At 35.7% G+C, this 23,673-nt stretch overlaps 2 pseudogenes; both read right to left on the reverse strand.

The window, feature by feature from the left end:
- Window positions 1–1,269: 1,269 nt before the first annotated feature.
- On the reverse strand, window positions 1,270–4,347 carry LOC107410207 (uncharacterized; annotated as a pseudogene).
- A 5,695-nt stretch (window positions 4,348–10,042) lies between these two features.
- Window positions 10,043–14,319, reverse strand: LOC125419638 (uncharacterized; annotated as a pseudogene).
- Window positions 14,320–23,673: the final 9,354 nt, after the last annotated feature.

Genomic DNA, 23,673 nt, shown 5'->3' on the forward strand with positions numbered 1-23,673 from the left:
CAAATATGTTTTCGTTATCTCAAGTCTACCGCAGGACCGGGATATATATTGCAATAACAGGAAGCGGAACTAACAGTAACAAGGAACAAAAAAGCAGAGTCCAATGGAAATACTTATTGGTTGACAAATAAAGTACTTTTGAACAGATTATTTAGGAAGTGATTAATTAGATTCATTACTACTTTCTGTTCAGCAACAAGCCAAAGAAACAGAGAATTGAAAATGGAACAAAAACATATTCTGTTTTACAGATAGTACACTCATATTCACGTTGATACGAAAGAAAAGAAAAAGGGTATATCTTAATTCTTGGTTCATGGAACAAGATATTCGATTTCATAGCTTTGCGAATTGACCAGCCGTTCAATTTTCAATATTAAACAACAACTTACGATCTAATTCTTTATACAGTACTACAGCATAAATTTTGCCAAGCCAGGCAGAAAATCCTCCATCACCTTGGAACATTCTGCCTATTGAGTATGAATCGCTTACTGCAAAATAGAGATAACCGATCCCTGCAAAGAACAAAAGTTTTTGATCTTTGGAATCATAAAAGTCAGAAGATTAAAACATTGGAAAATCTTTAAAAAAAAAAAAAAATACCAATGTTCTGTACAAAGGATAAAATTTTAATATAGAACCAATTAGGTTCTCTGCTCCCTCATGAAGTCAAAGACTCTGTTTCTGGATGCTGCATATTCTCGACAGCAAGAACTTGATACTGCATGTAGTGGTTTTCATCATCTAAAGCTGGTTCAGGAACATGTTCATTTTCACTAAAAAAAAAAAAAAAAAAAGCAAAAATGTAAATATTAGATGATTTAAAATCAAAGTAGCCAGATTAAGTCCAAAACATTTTATTCATTAGAAAGTCTATAAGCATGCAGGATCTGAATTCATAAGAAATTGGTTAAGTAGATAAAAAAATAAAAAATAAAAAAATTATGCATATAGGAAAACAATATATATTGAATTTGACCATATGATGCATACAATCCCAAAAGCTATAACATACTTTGCATTATATATGACAAGCCCAATAACTGCAATTGCAAAAGCCAGAAAGTATAACCAGTTAACCTGCAATTTGAGGATAATAATATGAGGAGATGGAATGAAGTAGCTCATAATATATATCACATTCAAAATAATTGGATTGCTTTCCATCATAAATTTCACGCATGTTCAAGGAGTAATACCTGCTGGTGGTACAAAAAGATGCGAAAGACAACGGCCCACATATCAGATGTGAGAATAGAGAGGTTGAATAATGTGGCTCCACTCATCTGTAAGAAAAAAAGCTGCCATTAGAGGCTGTAAAAATGTTTATTTTCCATTAACTGCTTCATGCTAAGGATTAGCTTGATTTTTGAGTTGGTTCATGATCTGAAATCAGACACCAGAATGACTATTTCACTCATTTTAAAGCAAACTATGGCAAATCATATTTAGGTAGTTTTAGATAATGCAGGAGCTCATACGGTGGTATTTTCTCCACTGAAAAGTAAATACTTTCAAGAACAAGTTTACCAAAAATGGCTTGGCAAAAGAATGTTACCTTAAGAATGAGTGCAGTAAGTGTATAAACTATAAGGCCGCAGAGAACAAGGCCAGCCAATGCCAATATCTGGAGAACAGAATTAAATGAGCCAAAACAAGTAAAACAGTCGCAGTTAAAGAAACTGCAGTATTCAAGAAGTTATAGGATTATAGTCAATTGGCTTCTCAATTGCTTGGCCATTTGGTGGTTGCATGGAGAAAGTTAACCAGCGAAACTCGGTTTCATTTATTATCTTATTGTTTTGGTTGACATATTACCAATACCTTATCAACATAAGGAGGAGATGCTAGCTTAGAATGATGTAGAGCATAGATTTGAGTTGCCTTCACTCAATGCAATACTGTTAAGACTTAACTACATTCTTTTCCTTTAAAAGTTATACAAAGAACATGAAAACAGAAGGTATAAGAAACCTTGTATCATGAATAATACAGAGATAATAAATGCTAATGGGGAATTTGTATCGAATAAAAGAATAAGCAGTCTTCAATTACTTACAATTTCTGAGGACAACTTTAATGACTCCAGGTTCTTTTGCTCTACAATAGATCTAAGATAACGTCGAGTTAAAACAATATTTTTAAATATAGAAACAAAAATCAAATTACATTCCTTATCCACCATCTTTAAATTATAATTTAATTAAAAGGATACATCTCACACACACTCACAAGAAATCCATATACACCGATCATGCAAATCACTTCAACACGATCTTTGTTCTTTATTAAATACTCCTGCAATATAGGAAAGACTAAGAAGAGAAGCAGCTAAAAGAAGACAACTATGTGACATTATAATAAACTTGACCAAAACACAGAGTAGGAAACAAATGGCTTGTGTGATCTAGGATGCCCATACTCCATATTCAACACACACACACACACACACACTCATCCAGGCCAAAAACTTTATTAGAATTAACATCTCTGGCCAATAGTTGTACAGACAAACTGTCTCGCCTCGGTAGCTTCCTATCATACAGCAGATGAACAACAGAGATGGTAATTACTAAAATAAGAAATAACATATATAGATATATATGTATAAAGGATTAAATAACCTCCCCAACATTGCTCATTGCATAAAAAATTGTTGCTGCAATGACAACTGTATCACCGAGAAGAGGTCTTGAACCACCTAAAAGATGAATAAGTTACTTCAGTAATAAAATAAATGAATATAATTTCTTTAGTAGATTTAGAACTGTCAAAAAAGCGGGCATTTCTATAATCTTTTAGAAACTTTTGCAATCACTTGCTATGTACTTATTATTTCTTTCCTTCTCTTTGTTCTTGCTTGTTCTAAATATATTGTGAATGCAAGGAAACTTAAAGTCATTTACATGAATGGAATGCCAATAAGAAATCAATCAAGAACAAAAATCATCAATTCAAAGACTTGGAAATGTGATATTTACAAACATTAATTAAAAGTGAAAAAGAATGTGACCTCCACTATCCACCCTTGCATCAGAGAGGAGCACTAAAACAAGACCCAACAGAAAAACAGCTGCACCAAATAACTGTCAAAGGGAATATCGAGTGCCTATGAAGATCCTTGTCAAAATTATGGCCCATGCTACTGTCCAACAGTCCAATAATGTTACACTTGTTAACGAAGTGAACTGAAAAGCTTTGTTAACTGCAACAGAAGATCACCAAGTTAGTGATTTCAAAGAATTGTGCATTTCCATGTACCAAAAGTTACAAAATTCTTTTCCTATCAGTCAAAACTATGGTCTGGAGATTATTGTCTAATTACCAATAAAGCACATGAAAGAAAGCTTAAAGAATAAAGAGAATTAACTTACAAAGGTAGTTCCCCTGTACATCAACAAAACCCAACAGTAAATACCAATACCAAGAAACCTGCATGAAGAGAGGAAAAAAAAAAAAAAAAATTCTCTATTTTAGAATTTCAACTCCACCATAGCATAAATATATTTAACAAATTACTTTCTAATTAATTTCACTTATTTTACCAATAGCTAATACAGGAAACAGAGCTAATAAATTAATACCTGTGGTTTTTGACGTCTATACAGCAAGATGCTTCCATAAACCAAAACCAAAGCCAAGTAAACGAAAAGGGTCTGAGTAAGAGGCGAATCCACACCTGGAACAACCATGCAATTTGGATTTGATCGAAAGGGAAAAACCATGAATTGTGAAATTGGGTTTGGTTAATAATGAAAGATCTTACCAAGCTTGGCAATGAGAGACGAAAAGAAGCTAGCGAGTGCAACACCAAAAGAGACGAGCAGACAAAGGAAGAGCAGGTACAAGACTCTCAAAGTTCCATGGTTTCTCCACCATCTATTCAGTGCTCTCGATGTCATGGCCAAAAGGCCAAAAACAAACTCTCTCTGTCTCAACTGTAACAAAGACTCTCAAATCAACCTCATACAATTCAAGTTTCTTCTTCTATATTGATTTTGTCTGATCCGACCACTCTCAGAATGATGTCATATCAGAGAGCATGCACTTTGTTCTGGTAATTTTCTTGTTAAATTAATGGGTTTTGATCATTGAAGGCCGGAGATAAGACATTTTTTTTCTTTTTTTTTTTTTTGGGTACTGAAAGGAGTCAAAACAACGCAACGGTCGGTCATTTTATCATCGACAGGGAGATTCTTACTTCACATTAAAATAATGAATTATTAAATTATAAATCGTTCTATCGCTGCGAATATTTGTCCCCGGTACTCCACAGGACTTCAGATTTATTTATTTATTTATTTTAAAGGAGCAACTAAGCTTTTGATGGGTCATTTTCCATTGGCAGGTAGCATCCAATTGACACCAGATATCAAACATAAAATTAAAAGAAAGTCGCCCAGTCTGGCATTCTAAGGAAAAAAAGATTGTCATTCGTCAAGGAACTAACAAAACAAAAACACATACAAAAATGTCCAATGATTTCATCATCAGAAGCTGTTACTGATTAAATTGATCTTGTTTAAATTTTTTTTTTTTATATAAATTTACATTCAATAATTTTTTTTTTTAAACTCTCGGACAAAAAAAATTTCAATGGTAAAAACTCAAAAGGATCAACTTCATTTTGAAAATTTATAAGACTATGATTTCCATTTGTTGGGTTGCAACTTTTAAGTAAAGATATGGTAAAAAAGTAATATAAATTAAAAAAAAAAGGGGTGAGTACGAATTTTGTCCTAAAAAAAATATACTGGATTTCAGAGCTCTGTGCATTGATCAGCTGTTTCAAAAAGCTAACAAGTTTGATGATCGATCTAACTCTTAATCCACAACAAAACAAATTTTCCGGACGATGCAGAAAACTCTATCTGCCTATGGAATTTGCAATACTTCTGCAAAATAGAGAACTAAACCGATCACTACAGAGAATAAAAATAAGTGGAACATAAAAACTTTTTGATTTTGATTTTGATTTTTATAATAAAATGCTCCACTTTATTTTCGAGGAAAACCAGAATAAATACAAACAGTAGATACAGCCGTTAATAAAGATATACACGGATAACCTAAGATGTTTGTTGATAAACATCAAATATGCTAGTAAAATACATCAGACAAAATGAACATAAACTATATAGAAATTCTTCTGTTAAAACATTCATATATCATTTGTTCATATATAAAATCATTAAGTTTTACAAGGCTATCTAAACTAGGAATATAATTTCAGAAACAATGAATGTGGATGTGGACTCAGAACAATAATCACATATCACACTCCTAGAAGTCTTAGTACATGCATACATGCATTTGTGCCTATAGACTTATCAACTTCTTAATAAATAAACCTTATTTTCAAAATACATGGAATAATTCTCAAATAATATTCTCCTCCTTGGGAATTGTTTCATGTACCCCCAACATGTTTCTCATATGCTCAAACTTTGTCTTTTGAAGGCTTTTGGTTAAAACTTCTGCTACTTGAGCTCTAGAAGGACAATAATTCAACTTGATTTCTTTATTAGCCACCATCTCCCATTTAACATGAAACTTGACTTGAATATGCTTGGCAATGCCATGAAGCACTGGATTTTCAGCAAGAGAAATGGCAGATTTGTTGTCCACATTAATAACCATAGGTGATCTTTCATTTATGCCCAAATTTGAAAGTATTTTCTGAATCCAAATAGCTTGATTTGCTGCATTGACAGCTGCCATATACTCTGCTTCAGCAAAGGATTGAGCAACAACTTTTTGTTTCTTTGAGCACCATGAAAACACACCATTTCTAAGAGTAAATACATAACCTGAAATACTTTTGCTATCATCTTCATTTCCAGCCCAATCTAAGTCAGAAAACCCCATTAATTCACTTGAGCTTTTCGAACTGAACCATAACCCATAATTGGCAATCCTTTTCACATATCTCAGAATTCTTTTAGCACATCTAAGATGATTATCACATGGTTCATGCATAAATCTTGATAAATAGCTCACTGAAAACATAATATTAGGTCTGGTGTGTGTGAGGAACAAAAGACCTCCAATTATGCTCCTAAACACGATAGCATCTACTTTTTCACCTGCATCATCTTTTGACAGTTTTGCATTACAAGTCATTGGTGTATGAACTGGTTTACCATCTTCCATCTTCCATTTCTTCAATAAATCTTTGGCATATTTGGATTGAGACATAAAAATACATGTATCTTTCTGCATGATCTTCATTCCAAGAAAGTAGTTCATAATACCAAGATCTGACATTTCAAATTGCTTCTGCATTTCAATCTTGAATTGCTGAATTCCATCCTTGTCATCATCTGTTACTAACAAATCATCAACATACATAGAGACAATAAGAGTTGAACGCTTCTTGACATATAATGTTGCCTCATTTGGACTTCTTTGAAAACCACATTGACTTAAATAAGCATCAATTTTTCCATACCAGGCTCTTGGAGCCTGTTTCAGCCCATACAAGGCCTTATTAAACTTTAACACTTTGTCACCTTCAATCTTCGTTGGAAAACCTTGAGGAATGTCTACGTAAATATCCTCATTCAACTCACCGTTAAGAAATGCTGATTTAACATCTAAATGATAGATTTTCCAGCCAAATTTTGCAGCCAAAGCCACTAGCAACCTAACTGTATCTTGTCTTGCTACAGGAGCAAATATTTCTCCATAATCCAAACCAGCTTTTTGAGCATATCCTTCTACGACTAATCTTGCTTTCAGTTTGTTGATTGAACCATCCGGATTTCTTTTCACCTTGTAAATCCATTTTAGACTAATTGGCTTTTTTCCTTTAGGCCTGCTCACAAGATTCCAAGTTTGGTCCTTGTTAATCATGAACAACTCCTCCTCCATAGCTTGAACCCATCTAGGATCTTGTGATGCCTCTTCATATGAAGCTGGTTCAGAGATAGCCAGATTACAGCTCTCATATATATCAGCAAGACTTCTGGTTTTTGGCTTCAATGGTTCATCTTCATCTTCATCATCAAATTCATTTGTGTTGTTCTGCTGCAATTTCTGTACTTCCTGATCAGGTTCAGGAATAATAATATCCTGTTTCTTTAATTTTTGCTCAGCAAAATCCCAATATGATTCTTCATCAATTACCACATCTTTGCTGATAAGAAACTTTCCTGCTTGAATATCATAGACTTTGTATCCTTTGGTCACCAATTCGGACTAGATAACGAGCTAACGAATCTCCTTCTTTTTGCCATTGGACTTCCCAATCAAATTCGTCGTAACACTCATAATGATCAACTTTACGAAGATCCCATTGTATTTAGGAATATATCCTAGGAAAATCCCAAATAGAGACTTTTGGTCTAATTTGGATCTTTTGGGTGTTAGTACATGAATATAACAACCAAAACCAAAGATTTGTACATGCTTTACTGAAGGTTTATAAACTGTCCATGCTGCAACAGGTGTGACTCCTTTCAAGGCTGAAGTAAGAAGTCTATTCATGAGATATACTGCTGTGTAGGCTGCTTCTGCCCAGAATTCATTTGGAAGCTTCTTCTCAGCTAACATACATCTTACCATCTCCACGACAACTCTATTTTTCCTCTTCACAACACCATTTTGTTGTGGGGTGTATGGAGTTGTGAGTTGATGAGAAATACCATACTTGTTGCATAAATCTTTGAATTCCATGGAGTTGAACTCAAGATTGTTGTCAGTTCTGAGAGCCTTAATTTTGCTGTCTATTTGAGCTTCAACCATCCTCTTGAACTTCTTAAAAACATAAAAAACTTGTGACTTACTTTTGATGAAATAAATCCAGGTCATCCGAGTATAATCATCCACAAACAGAACAAAATATTTGTCCTTGTTCAAGGATTAATTCTTCATGGGACCACAAAGGTCACTATGAATGAGTTCAAGCTTGTTCTTTGCTCTCCATGTTGCTTCAGCCGAAAAAGGAAGTCTGTGTTGCTTCCCCATTTGGCAGACTCCACAAACTTCATTTGGGATCATCATCTCTGGCATATTTCTTGCCATACCTTCTTTATATAATTTAGATAGAGCATTATAGTGAAAATGTCCAAATCTACTATGCCACATCTTAGATTCATCTAGTTTTAAATTACATGCCTCTTCCTTTTGAATATTAAGATTCAACATGAAAGACTTGTTAACCATAGGCAGTCTTGCAGTTAAAGAACCTTTCTTATCATAGATATAACATGAATTTCTTTTAAACAAAATAGAATAACCATTCAATAGCATTTGAGGCACACTTAGGAGATTATGAGAGAGAGAGGGGACATAAAGAACCTGATTAATAAGTCTTGGTATAGCATTGGTTTGAACCAAAACAGTTCCCCTGCCAACAGCCTCTAAAACTTGTCCATTTCCAATTCTGATGTTGAGCTTGACAGACTTGTCTAAATTTTGAAATAGACTCTCCTCCTTAGCCATGTGACTTGTGCATCCGCTATCAACCAACCATGTATGTAAATCAGATTCAAGTAATTGAGAGGCAAGAAATACATTTGCTTCTGGCTCTTCTTCTTCTTCTTCTTCTTTTATGACATTTGCTTGCTGAGTTGTCCCTCCTTTACCTTGAGCATTTTTCAATCTGCAATTTCTTTCAAAGTGACCCATCTTTTTGTGGAACCTGCATTATATGGGAGGCTTGCCTTTATATTTGCAATCTTCCTCCTTATGGTTTGTTCTAGTACAATGTTTGATGGTGGAAAACTTGGCTTTTGATCTGAATTTGCAAAAATCTGCACACTTTTTCCTTTGTCTGAACCTTTTTTTGTAGGTTTCTTGCCATCTCTTTTGCTTTGCTTACTTTTGTATCTTGCTTGGAATGCTCCTTCAACATTATCTTCTTCATCATCTCTTATGCTGAGCCTTTTTTCAAAGGCATAAAGCCTACTAGTTAGTTCTGAGATATCAAGAGTTTTAGTATCAACAGATTCTTCAAGGGCTGAAATCTTTGACTCATACTTTGTTGGTAGGCTGATAAAGAGCTTTTCAATAATATTTTCATCTGGAAAATCTTGGCCAAGAAATCTGATCTTATTTGCCACATCAAGTAGCCTTGAAGCATATTCTTTAATATTTTCACCTTCCTTCATTTTCATGAGATCAAACTTCCTATTCAAGGTTTTTAAATTGACAGACTAGACTTTGTTATTTCCTTCAAATTCCAGCTTCAACTTGTTCCACACTTCTTTTGGAGACTTAATATTAATAATCCTTGCAAAGACTGCATTTGTGACAGCCTGGTGAATGCAAGTCAAAGATTTTGGCTTCCTCTGGATTAGCTCTTCTTGTCTTTTAATTTGAATTAGAGTGGGATTATCAGATAAAAGAGGAGGATCAGTATCTTGCTCTACTGCTTTCCATAAATTGAGAGCTTCAAGATAGGCTTGCATCTTGAAAGCCCATAGATGATAATTGCTCCCATCAAAGTTTGGAGGACCAGAACCAATATGCTCACTTGAAGACATGTTTGACAAGAATTACAGCTTTGATACCACTTGTTGATAAACATGAAATATGTTGGTAAAATATACCAAACAAAATGAACATAAACTATATAGAAATTCTTCTATTAAAACATTCATATATCATTTCTTCATACATAAATTCATTAAGTTTTACAAGGCTATTTAAACTAGGAACATAATTCCAGAAACAATGAATGTGGATGTGGACTGAGAACAATAATTACATATCACACTCCTAGAAGTCTTAGTACATGCATACATGCATCTGTGTCTATAAACTTATCAACTTTATAATAAATAAACCTTCTCTTCAAGATACATGGAATAATTCTTAACTAATAGATAACCTACTTAGAGTTAGAAAGATCCAAAATACATGTACAATTGTTAAAGATATATAAAAGTAAACAATGTTGTTTACTGTTACGAAAAGTAGAACAAAAACAATAGCAATGTTGTTTACTGTTACGTGGAAAATCCTTGACTGGAAAAAACCATGAGCAAAGAGATGCAAACTTTTATTAATGAAGATTGGTACAAAAGGTGAGCAAATAGCGCTGCAAAAACTAATATATCCGAAAAAAAAAACCCCCAAAAATATATATATATTATACGGACGAAATAAACTTAAAAATTGGAAAGGTCCGTACCACAGGGGTAGCCCGAGACCGTAGCCCACCACTAAGCCCATTTTTTTTTCTCTTAAAATAAATTCACCAAACAGGTTGCACCGCGAGTTTTTCGGGTCCGGTCAACAAGAATTCGGATCACCAACTCTAACATTTACAAAATTCCATCATGGAAAATCTTTTTTTAAAAACCAAAAAGAAAAAAAAAATTGCCATTGCCCTGTTCAGAAAGAAAAATTTCTCTCTGCCACTCATGAAGTCAAACACTCTGTTTCCAAATGATTAATATTTTCGACATCAAGCATATGGTACAGCATATTTTGGTTTCCATCATCTAAAGCAGGTTCATCAGCATGTTCATTTTCACTAAACAAAAATTGGTTAGCAACACGAACACAAATTCATTAGAAATTGGTTAGGGAGATATAAAAAATAAATATATAAATAAATAAATAAGTATATTGTGCACATATGAAAACATACGTGTGATTTTGACTGAATGGTACATGCAATTCCAAAAACTAAGAACATACGTTAAATTATATGTGACGAGCCCGATAACTACAATCGCAAAAGTTTGATAGCATAACCAGTTAACCTACACAAATTTGAGGATATTTCCTGTCAGGTTAGCTTTATAAATGGTGCCAATTATAAGGAAAAGGAATGTAGCAGCTCATAATATAACACTACCTGCTGGTGGTAGAAAATAATGCGAAACACAACTGCCCACATATCAGACTGAGCATAGAGAGGTTGTATAATGTGGCTCCACTCATCTGTAAGCAAAGAACTCCATGAAAAGGATTATATTATTGCTTTCTGAAGTCCAGATAGCAATTAGTTTCGAAACTTTATAGCAATTTGTTTCGAAACTTACTCTTAATAATGAATATATGATCTGAATTCAGACATCATAGTCAGTGTCTCACTCACTTTAAATTAAACTATTGCAATTATAATTAGTAATTAGTTTTGCATAATGTAGGAAAATAAGTTTCTTGAAGAGAAAGTTTACAAAGAAGGGTTTAGAAGAAGGATACTGACCTTGAGAATGAATGGGGTAACTGTATAGCATAAAATTCCTATGAGAACTAAGCCAACAAGTACTAGTATCTGGTGGATGGAATTATATAAGCCAAATAAATAAGAGAGTTCACTTAACTGCAGTATTACAAAAAAGTAATAGAATAAATATCTTGGTTTCCCAATTTCTTGGCCATTTGATACTAGTTGCATGTGAATGCCTTCTGGTATTCACAGAAGGCATGAAAATGCTTGTCATGAATAATGCAGAGAAAATAAACGTCAATGGAGCAATTGTATTGGAGCAAAGTTTAAGAAGCCTACAATTACTTACAATTTCTGCAGACCACTCGACTTATTCCAGACTCATTCGTTCTAATAGAGATCTAAGAGAAGGTTAAGGAGCGAAAACAATTGGGTTTTTTAATATAGAAATTTAAATCAAATTATATTCCACAACCACTGTCTTACATTAATATTATGTACTAAAAAGGATACATCTCACACAAACTAAAGAGAGACCCATAAACGCCAATCATGCAAACCATTTCAACACGATCCTTGTTCTTGACTAAAATCTCCTGCAATAGAGGAAGGACTACTAATTGAAAGAGAAGCAACTCATATATTAGAAGACTGCTAATTGACATAATAATGAACTTAACCTAAACATTGAGTAGGAAATAAATGGCCTCTATGATCTTCGATGTCCATAACTCCATATACTACTCCACACTCAATCAAGCCAAAAAGCTGGTTAGGATTTAAATCACAATTGACTGGCAATTTTAATCACTGTAATTACTACAATAAGAAAAAGTAATAAAAAAAAGGATAATCTGACCTCATCAACACTGCTCATTGCTATGAAAAGTGTTGCTGCCATGACAAGCACATCACCAAGAAGAGGTCTTGAACCACCTAAAAGATGAATTAATAGGTTATTTCAGTAGCACTGTAAAATGAATATTATTTCTATACTAGACATAGAACTGATTTGTTAGCTTTTGTCCTTCAATAAATTGCTATGTTTTTATCTTTTTTTATTTTCCTTTCTCTACTGAAGCTTTTTATAAATATATTGTGAATGCAACAAGACTAAACAGTAAATCGCATCTATACATACAATGCCAATATATAAGAAATCAATCAAAAACAAAGTATTATCAGTTAAACAACAGACTTGGAAAAATGATTTTTAGTATAACATTAAAAATATAAAAGAAAGTGACCTCCACTGTCCACCGCTGCATCAGAGAGAACCACTAAAGCAAGACCTAGCAGACATACAGCAACACCAAATAACTGCCAAAGGGAATATCGTGTGCCTATGAAGATCCTTGTCAAGATTATGACCCATGCTATTGTCCAACAGTCCAATAATGTTGCACTTGTTAATGAAGTGAACTGGAAGGCTTTGCTAACTGCGTCAGAAGATGATCTGGAAGTTAGTGTTTTCTAAATCCCCACTTTACAAAAAAGTACAAAATTCCTTTGCTTATATCTGCTTTGGACATTGATTCTTCTTAACATATAGAAAATGATTATTCTATATATGGCAATTTTTTAACATCAACTTTAACATATAGTTCCCAAGTTTATGCTAATTTGCTTCTCATACGTCATGAAAGAAAGCTTAAAAGAGAATTAACTAACTCACTAAGATAGTTCCCTTGTACATCAACAAATCCCAACAGTAAATACCAATACCAAGAAACCTGCGTATATGTATGAAAAACCCCCATAAATGTTAATGTAAGTCCGGCAAGTTTATCAGATCACCAGAGCATGAATTAAAATACAATTTAATTTCAAGGAGTCATCAATATATATATATATATGTATACGCATATGTAATAGGGGAAACAAAACAAATAAAACACCTGTAGCTTCTGACGCATATACAGCAAGATGCTTCCATAAACCAAAGCCAGAGTCAAGTAAACGAAAAAGACCTGAGTAAGAGGCACTTCCACATCTACGATACACACAGGAAGTTGGATAACAAAAGATCAAATAGGAATAATCTTAGATTTAAATATTCCGAAATGGGTGAATTGAAGTTTAACGATTAAAAAACATCATAATGTTACCGAGTTTGTGTTGAATGGAAACAAAAACCAGAAGCAAAACAAAACAAAACAGAACAGCAAAACAACGAGCAAAACCCGAAGGAAGGAAAGAAAACTGCAGCTGCTGGTTTATTGAATGATTCTCTACTTTTGTGGCTTACAGCATACCAAAGGAAAAAACATAACACTATTTATACTAATACTTAACCCTACCTACATAAAACATCATAAAATTACCCTAAAAGAAGTTTCTAAAACTTGGACTTTAAGAAAACTTAGACCCTAAGTAACCAAGGCCCACAAAATAATAACCCAAAAAAAATCAAGTTTATATTTCAACACTCCCCCTTAAACTTGATTAGTTATTCCTATTAGACTTCTCAATTTAACAAAGACTTCATGCTTGAGAGGCTTGGTAAAAATATCGGCTACTTGATCATGAGTCTTCACATACTTTAGCTGTACATCTCCTTTGATAACGCATTCTCTAATATAATGATAACGCGTGTCAATATGTTTGCTTCGATCATGAAAAACAGGATTCTTGGCAAGGGCTATTGCTGATTTGTTATCCACGTAAATCTTGGTTGGTTCTTCTTGTGGACAGCCCAACCTCCTTAACAAGTTTCGAAGCCAAATTGCATGACAAATACAAGAGGCGACAGCTACATACTCCGCTTCACATGTTGAAAGAGTAACAATTTGATGCTTCTTTGACATCCATGTAAACGCTGTATTTCCCAAATAAAACACAAAGTCACTTGTGCTTTTACGATCATCTATATCTCCACCCCAATCACTATCACTATATTCAACAAGCTTGTAATCATCGGAAGTTGAATAATACAAACCAAAACTTATTGTACCTTTTAGATAACGAAGAATCCTTCTTGCTGCCTTCAAGTGAGTTATTGTTGGATTCTCCATGTATCGACTTATAACTCCTACAGCATAAAGAATATCCGGCCTTGTACATGTCAAGTATATTAAACTTCCAACCAAACTCTTAAAAAATGTTGGATCCACCTTTTCTCCTTCCTCATGCTTTGATAACTTGACTCTACATTCCATTGGTGTACCAACCGGATTTGCATCATCCATTTTAAACTTCTTAAGTACCTCCTTAGCTGAGTAATTAATATGCCTTCACCTCCTTGCTTTACTTCAATGCCGAGATAGTAAGACATGAGCCCAATATCGGTCATCTCAAACTCCCTCGTCATCTCCTCCTTAAACTCAGCAAACATACTTGGATTGCTGCCCGTGAAAATTAAGTCATCTACATACAAGCACACAATCAATATATCATCTCTTTTAATTTTAATGTAAAGTGCATGCTCATATGGACACTTGATAAAATTCCTTTCTTGGAGATACTTGTCAATTCTAGCATTCCAAGCTCTTGGTGCTTGCTTCAACCTATAAAGTGCTTTATTCAACCCTAAGACTTTGTCTTCTTGTCCCTTTATTTCATATCCTTATGGTTGTTCGATGTAAACTTCTTCTTCAAGAACTCCATTTAAGAACGCAGACTTCACATCCATTTGATGTATTTTCCAATTGTGTTGAGCTGCCAATGAGATGATTATCCTTACCGTTTCTAGTCGTGCAACAGGTGCAAAAACTTCATCATAGTCTATACCAGCCCTTTGACTATAGCCTTTCGCTACCAACCTTGCCTTATACCTTTCAACCTCACCTTTAGCGTTCTTCTTGGCTTTATACACCCACTTCACACCAATAGCCTTGGATTTTTGTGGAAGTAAAGCTGGTTCCCAAGTTTTGTTCTTCTTGATTGCTTTTATCTCCTCATCCATGGCATTCTTCCAGTTTTTGTCTTTCATTGCCTCTTGGAAGTTCACGGGTTCACAATAAGCAAATAAACAAAACAAAGTGAGATCATCCTAGTTTTCGGTTACCTCATATATCTTTTGTAAACTCCTAAACCGTGGGGCCCTTTCACTTGAATTTCCGCCTTCTTGAAGACCTGCTGTTGGTGAAGCTGGTGGGGTGATCGGCTCCTCTCTTATTAGCTCCATACCTGGCTGTTCTGCTTCTTCCTCTTCAAGATATGGGAGAAAATTGTAGCTTTCATCATGTGATTCCCAATTCCACTCTTCTTCTTCATTAAATATAACATCCCGGCTGATTATTGTTTTCCTACTATTAGGATTGTAGAGTTTGTACCCTTTGGAGTTTATGTCATAGCCAATGAAGACATACTTCTCACTTTTGTCATCCAATTTGCTTCTTTTCTCATCAGGTACATGGGCATGAGCTATGCTTCTAAACACTCTTAGGTGTGAAATACCAGGCTTCCTTCCACTCCAAGCTTCTTGAGGTGTTTTTTCCCACACACTTCTTGTTGGAGATCGATTAGATAGGTAGACAACACATGCAACCGCCTTTGCCCAAAACTCCTTCGGCAATCTCTTGCTTTTAAGCATGCTTCTCGCCATATCTAGGATTGTTCTATTCTTCCTTTCTACCACACCGTTCTGTTGGGGGGATCTTGATACTGTTAAAAACCTTCGAATTCCATGTTCTTCACAATATTTCTGGAATTCATTTGATGTGAACTCTCCTCCTCGATCAGATCTCATAGCTTTAACCAAACAGCCACTTTCTTTCTCAACAAGAGCCTTAAACTTCTTAAAATTCTCAAATACCTCTGATTTTTCTTTCAAAAAATATACCCACGTCTTTCTCGAAAAATCATCAATGAAAAGAAGAAAATAGTAACTCTTACCAAGTGAACTAGGCTTCATCGGACCGCACACATCAGCAGGTATAAGTTCCAGCGGCTTTCGAGCTCTTGAAGTTGTCTATTTGGGAAAACTTTTTTTAAATTGCTTTCCAAGTAAGCACCCTTCACAAACTTGATCCGGATTATGAATGCAAGGTAATCCTCTCACCATCTCCCTTTTGGACAGCAACTCTAAACCTCCAAAATTTAAATGCCCAAATCTAAGATGCCAAAGCCAAGACCCATCTTTGTAGCATACCTTGAGACACTTGGTAGCATCATTTTGAATGTTGAACATGAACATTCTATTTCTTGACATCGGCACCTTGGCTATTAAGTTGCTTGCATTGTCCCTTATACAAAGATGGTTGTCTCTTAGATGAATATCATAACCTTTCTCCAAAAGTTGTCCAAGACTCAAGATGTTGCTCTTCATACTCGGCACATAATATACATTTGATATGAACTGGTGCTTTCCGCTCCTTAACCGAATGAGGATGCTGCCTTTTCCTTTTACTGCTACCTTGGATTCATCCCCAAAAGATACATTGCCTCTCATGGATTCATCAAGCTCCACAAACATGCCTCTCCTTCCGCACATGTGATTGCTTGCACCGGTATCCAAGTACCGTGTATGGTCTTCACTTCTTTCATTATCTTTGTAAGCCAACAACAAGGTACCATCTTCTTGACTTCTTTCTTCGACATAGTTGGCCTTCTCTTAAACTTTATTGTAGCCAGGGGTTCTACATTCGGAAGCATAATGACCGAGTTTTCCACATTTGTAACACTTTACATGGAACTTATTATCATACCTTTGTAACACCCCGTCCCGAACCATGTCGGAATTTTTGCACGTTGATCGAGGTTGACTGTTGACCGTTGACCGAAGGGGTCAAAAGTTGACTTTTTGATCCGGTTGGAATTCTAGGTTGACTGAGGTACCGTTACGAAGTACACGTTGGCACGAGTTCGTAGACTGGTAGCACGTTAACAACGAAGCTACGGTTTGAAAGTTATGAGCAAAACAAGTTGAGGTCCAAACTGTCCAAGGGGTGCCCGAGTTGACTTTTTATTCATGCAAGGTTGAGCTTTGACTCATGCATGGTTGTGAAGTGCTCGTCGATACGAGTCCGTAGACTAGCGGCACGCTCAAAACGGACATCCGGTTAAAAAGTTATGGACGTTTGAAGTTTATCGGATACCGTATTATTTTAATGTTTTTTTTGGGTCGGTGAACAGTGAAATGCCACGTGTCAACTTCTGATTGGTCCACGTGGCATGAACAGTGTCACGTAGGGTTTTAATTTTGAAAAACTCTCGGGGAAGAGAGAGCAAGAGAGAGAAGAGAGAGAAAGAGAGAGAGGAGAGAGAAAGAGAGAGAGAGAGCCACCGCCGGCCACCGGAGTTTTCCACTGTTCCGGCCGAGTTACTGTACATGCACCGGACAGAAAGCTTGCCCACCTCATTTCCGGCAAAACCTCCAAATTTCACGGTGAATGGCCGCCGGACGCGCCCGGATCGGACGTCCGAAGTTTGGCGGCGATTTTTCCCCTCCACCGCGAATCGGCACTGTTCCGGCCATTTTCCGGCCACACGCGCCTGACAGCCTTGATCCTCTCCTCAAGTCCGGCCTACCCACCAAAAATCACGGCCATCGGACCACCGACGCGCCGGGATCGGAGCGTTTTCCGGCGAGGGGTCGAAAATCTTCAAACGGTGATTTCTCCGCCGTCCGACCTCCGTTTTGCTCACCGTCGGTCCCGTTGGATTGCTCTCCTCACGATCTACAAATCTGCAAAATTTCACAGCAAACGGCCACCGTCGGAAAATACTGTTCTGGCGACGGTTGCCGGTGACGTGGCGGCCCGCCGGAAATTACTGTTCCGGCGAGTACCCGAAAATTCCGGCCAGCTCCAGTCCGCAGTGTTCGACCTCCTGAATCCGAATCCGGCTTCCGTTTCCACCAATTCGCGGCGGTTTGGGAGAATTGCGGAGCCGAAACTCGAAAAGCTTTCCGGCGAGATTCCGACCCCGTCAGGTTCGATCACCGGAAAGTAAGACCGAATCCGTGATCCTCATCACGCGAGCTTCGATTCGGTATATAACTCGTAACCCTTAGATGTCGCTTGGTGTTCGCTCCCCGGGTATCCATTTGGGAATTACCCGAATAAAATATTAATATTTTTGGTTTGTGCACTGTGGTTGTTTAGGTGCACGCGCGAGTAGTGGAGTGGATCCCGAGGAGGATCTTAGTTGATTTGCGCTCTCCAGGTGAGTGACCCACCTTCAAAAATTATTTTGGGCAATTAATTAAATTTAATTGGTATTTAATTTAGTATTTAATTATGCTCATGTGGTGTGGTTTAATTATGATTTTAATGCGGTTTAATTTAAATTATTTGTTATGCATGAGCAAGGTATGTTTCGGTATTAATTTTACGTGGTTTCAAATGTGATTTCTCGGGCATAATTGGGTTAAATATTTTGTGAAAATATTTGGTTAAATTTTATAAATTATGCCCACGGTATTTTTATGGTTGCATTTTGTATTTCGAGAAAATTGTGGTTTGTTGTTATCGCTGTTTCGTACCGGGTGATTGGATAAAATATGTGGGATGGTGTTTTGTGAAATTTTGGTATACTTCCCACGGTGGTTTTTGGAAAAACGGTACGGTTGGTTGTTTATGTTTATTTTTAGACGCACTCATACAGTATTGGTGTTCTGGTGTATGGTGTATGGACACGTGGTAGTGCGCGGTTATTATCTGGTTTAGCGCACGGTTATTACTTCACCCGTGAGTTGCCATTGGACCGTGGGCAGGCAAGGTTATTGTTGCGCACAGCCGCCCCCCTCCTTGGCCGGGTGATGGTTTTTAGCAGTCGGCACTGTCGGGACGCCGAAGTGACCACTGCAGGTTTCTCTCTTTAACCTCCCGCCAGTCGGTGCTCGGGACGCTGGGTATCGGAGGGCATCACCGGTATATGGTGTGGTGCGTCAGGTGTAATTGTCGGTGTAAATTGCAATTAAAGTTTAAAACCCCAAAGGTGTTCAAAAAATTATTTATTATAATTTATTGCAGTTATTTATATTTGGGGTATTTATGTATTTATTTGTTTATTTGTTGTTTATTAATTTGTTTGGTTCCTTGGTTTTTGGGAAGTACGTACAAGGGTTTTGTGAAAATGTTTTAAAAGGGGAACTTTTCCAACTGAGAGAATTGTAAGGGTTTTGAGAGAAATTATTATTTTCCCATTTAATTATTATCTATCTACTGTATTACCGTGGTATTATATTGTATAGTAGATAGGGTCACTCACTGAGATGATTAGCATCTCACACTCTTAAATTCCGTTCCCCTAGGTCTAGGTTGGAGACGTTGATTGTCCGGGGCGAGCCCGACGTCTCAATTCGTTGCCGAAGGTTCAAGCAGTTTTTCTTCCCTTTTTCCTCTCGACCTTGTATTGCTTCTTTATCTGTCGTTTTATAAATTCCTCATGTATCTGTATAATGCTCTGTATACTGTGTTGGACGTGTGGTTGTTATTTATGCACTGGGTTGCTGCTGTTGTTTTATTTTTGAAGTGCTGCAATTTGTGGAACAACTTGTAGTTTGTGGGAGGAATAAGGGGATGCTTTTTAGAAGTGTGTTTTCAGTGCAGGTAGTTTGTGGTAAGTAAATCCCTTAGGGGAGGCTCTGCCGGATTTTCCGTTGGAGAGTTCGGTAGGGTTTCCCTGGGATCAGGGCTGTCTAGGGTTCCGGGGAAGGAATTCTGGACGGGTCCTGACACCTTGGTGCTGAGAACCCTCTCCCACGGCCTTTTGTTGATCCTCTTCCTCTTTGAAAGTTGCTGTTATGATCATCACCAAACTTCCAGCCCCGTCCAGGTCCTTGCCAGCGGCCACGTCCTCGCACACGGCCTCGTCCTTGTTGGCTTCGATCATTGTGACCGCTGCTGGTTTCCTTTTTAGTTGCATCAATTCGGGTCTTGAACAACTGTTCCACTATTCCTTCCTTCTTCTTTTTCTTTTCTTCATAAGCTTGCGACAAACCCAAGAGCTGCTGCAATGACATAGCTTCCAAATCTTTTGTTTCTTCGATAATGGCAACAATATGATCAAACTTTGAATCTAATGATCTAAGAATTTTCTCCACGATCTTAACATCATCTAATTTTTCACCATTCCTTTTTAATTGATTGGTCACCATCAAAACTCTAGAAAAATAATCAGATATGAGTTCTCCTTCCTTCATATGCAGCGTTTCAAACTCGGCCCTTAAGATTTGAAGTCGTACCTTATTAACTGGATTGGCTCCCTTGTAAGAGATTTGAAGCTTCTTTCATGCTTCTTTAGCCGACTTGGCTTCCGAGATCTTCTCAAACGCATCATCATCTAATCCTTGATAGATTAGATAGAGAGCTTTCTTGTCTCTCTTTCTTGAGTCTCTCAAACTATCTCTTTGATTTTGAGATAAACTAACTTCATTCTCTGTTTCGACGTAGCCTTTCTCCACTATCTCCCATACGTCTTGGGCGCCAAGGAGAGCCTTGATCTTGATACTCCAGTTGTCATAGTAATTCTTGTTGAGTGTTGGAACTTGGAAAGGGACCATACCATTATTGGCCATTTTTTTTATCACGGTACTGTTCACGCTACTGTTCACCTCGTTACTGTTCATGCTAATGTTTACGTCGCTACTGTTCACGAAATTGTTCAACCAAGCTCTGATACCACTTTGTTGAATGGAAACAAAAACCAGAAGCAAAACAAAACAAAGCAGAACAGCAAAACAACGAGCAAAACCCGAAGGAAGGAAAGAAAACTGCAGCTGCTGGTTTATTGAATGATTCTCTACTTTTGTGGCTTACAGCTAGACCTGGCAATTTGGATCATGACACGGCGACACGACTCGAAAACGATACGGAATAAATGGGTTTGGGTTTATTATAAATGGGTTCGGGTCATAATCGGGTCAACCCGTTTAACACGATTATTAATCGTGTCATTTTCGGGTTGACCTGTTTAACTCGAAATTGACCCGTTACAACCCGTTTATTAAACGTGTCAGTTTCAACCCGACACGATTATATACCTATTACAACCCATTTAAATTTAATTTTAAATTAATATTTTATCACAATATAATATTTAATAACTAAAAAATATTATAAATTAAAAATTTTATAAAAATAATTTTCTATTACTAATTTTTAAAAACAAAAAATACATCTTTAATAAAACAAAAACATAAAAATAAAAAAAAATAAAAAAAAATTTCGGATTAATAGGTTAATTTTCGGGTTAACGAGTTAATAGGTTAGTTTTCGGGTTAATAGGTCAATTTCAGGTTAACGGGTTAATAGGTCAACACGACCCGTTAAAATAATCGTGTTAAACGGGTCGTGTCGTGTTGACCTATTTATAAACAGGTCGGGTTAGTGTTTTAGGTACCTGACACGATTAATAAATGGATCGTGTTCGGGTTAGGCATTTTTGACACGATTATTAAACGGGTTGACACGAACACGACCCACCAACCCGAATTGCCAGGTATACTTACAGCATACCAAAGGAAAAAAACATAACACTATTTATACTAATACTTAACCCTACCTATGTAAAACATCATAAAATTACCCTAAAAGAAGTTTCTAAAACTTGGACTTTAAGAAAACTTACCCTAAGTAACCAAGGTCCACAAAATAATAACCCAAAAAAAATCAAGTTTATATTTCAACAGTTTGACTATGAAAGACGTTAAGAAGCTGGTGAGTGCAATAGCAAAGGAGATGAGCTGACCAAGAAACAGTAGGTATAAGATTCTCAAATTTGCATGGTTTCTGATACTCCACCAACTATTCTGTACTGCTCTCAATATCATTCTCATACCCCAATTAAGCCCTCTGTCTCACTCTCAAGTCTCAAGACTCAAGCTCAAGCTCATAGAATTATTCTATTTTTTTTATTATTGTCTTCGTCATATATCCCATCCCCATCACTTTGTGAGTGATATTTATGCACTGCGCTTTTTTTCTTTTCTATTTTTTTCCCTCTAATTTTCTATTATATATATAGTATATTATAAACATATGTATCATATAAGTTTTTCTTTTTTTTAAATGAATATTAGAAAAGTTGATTTTTTTATAAAAAAATCTATTTTTAATATTTAGTAGATATGATAAAGTGACTTAGCTTTAATGGTAGAATATTTTTATTTATGTTCATAGGAGTACAAATTCAAATAATATATAAATAATTTGTATTTAGATAATTTATTAAAAAAATATTTAGTAGACATAAAAATAAAAAATAAAATCGATAAATTTGCACAAAAACAATTGTTTTCTATGCTATCTGAAAAATTATATATATATATATATATATAGAAATTCTATGGTGAAAACGGTTCACATGAGGACCGCAGTATTAGTGATAATTTTTCATAGTATTAACGATGGTTTTTTAGAAAATTGTCACCAATACTATGAAAAATCATCACCAATACTGTAATCCACTGTAATCCATATAAAAACCGTTCACATCATACACAAACTGTATATATATATATATATATAAAATATAGAGCGTAGACCCTTCTTCTTCTTCCTTCTTCTTCTTCTTCTTTTTTTTTTTTTTTTTTTTTTTTTTTCATTTTTATGAAAGGAGTCAAATTTGGCAACGGGGTTGGAAAGTACCATCGATAGAATCGATAGATGAAACGATCATTCTGATTGGCCCAAGGAATGGCGCATATATAGAGCGTAGACCCTTATTATTTTTTTTTTTTATTTTTTTTGATGAAAGGAGTCAAATTTGGCAACGGTTGGAAAGTACCATCGATAGATGAAAAGATCATTCTGATTTCCCCAAGGAATGGCGCATATACAGAGCGTAGACCCTTCTTCTTCTTTTTTTTTTTTTTTTTTTTTTGATGAAAGGAGTCAAATTTGGCAACGGTTGGAAAGTACCATCGATAGATGAAAAGATCATTCTGATTTCCCCAAGGAATGGCGCATGTGCTTCCATTCACATTAAAGTAAAATAATAAATAGATAAATAATTCTACAGCCGCGAATATTTGTCGACACTGCTTGGTTGGCATTTGGCAAGTAATATAAAAATAAATAAAAAAAACATTTTAATAATATAGACATTGGGACTCCAAATTGTTCTGTCATTATAAAAACTCATACAATGATTATCAATTATCCTATCAGTTTGAGAGCATGTGCTTCCTTTATTATTATTATTATTTTTTTTTCCTGTTCCGGTAATTTTCTATTTTTGGGGCTCCTGGACTACCGGATTTCAAAGACACATGCTCTCAAATGGTGTGCCATTAAAAACACATATATCATGATTATAATTTTATGATTTTTGTAAAACTTTTCCAAAACTAATTTATAACAATGTCAATATTTTACCAAGATGATTTAACAACCTGGAGGCATCAAATTGTTAATCAAATTTATTTATATGATGTAGTAAATACCATTCCTATACATAATTAGATATACAGTTTTTTTTTTTCACAAACTTCAATTCCAGTAAAATTTTTATTCACCACCCAAAAAAAAAAAAAAAAAAAAATTCCAGTAAGATTTTGATTCAACAGGGAAATTAATTCTTAAATTTCATATATACTTGACAGGTGATTTCATGTCCGATGGCATCGGTCCACGGATTTTACATGAATCTTGCAA

The sequence above is a fragment of the Ziziphus jujuba genome, chromosome 11 (assembly GCF_031755915.1).
Source record: "Ziziphus jujuba cultivar Dongzao chromosome 11, ASM3175591v1".
Taxonomy (NCBI): domain Eukaryota; kingdom Viridiplantae; phylum Streptophyta; class Magnoliopsida; order Rosales; family Rhamnaceae; genus Ziziphus; species Ziziphus jujuba.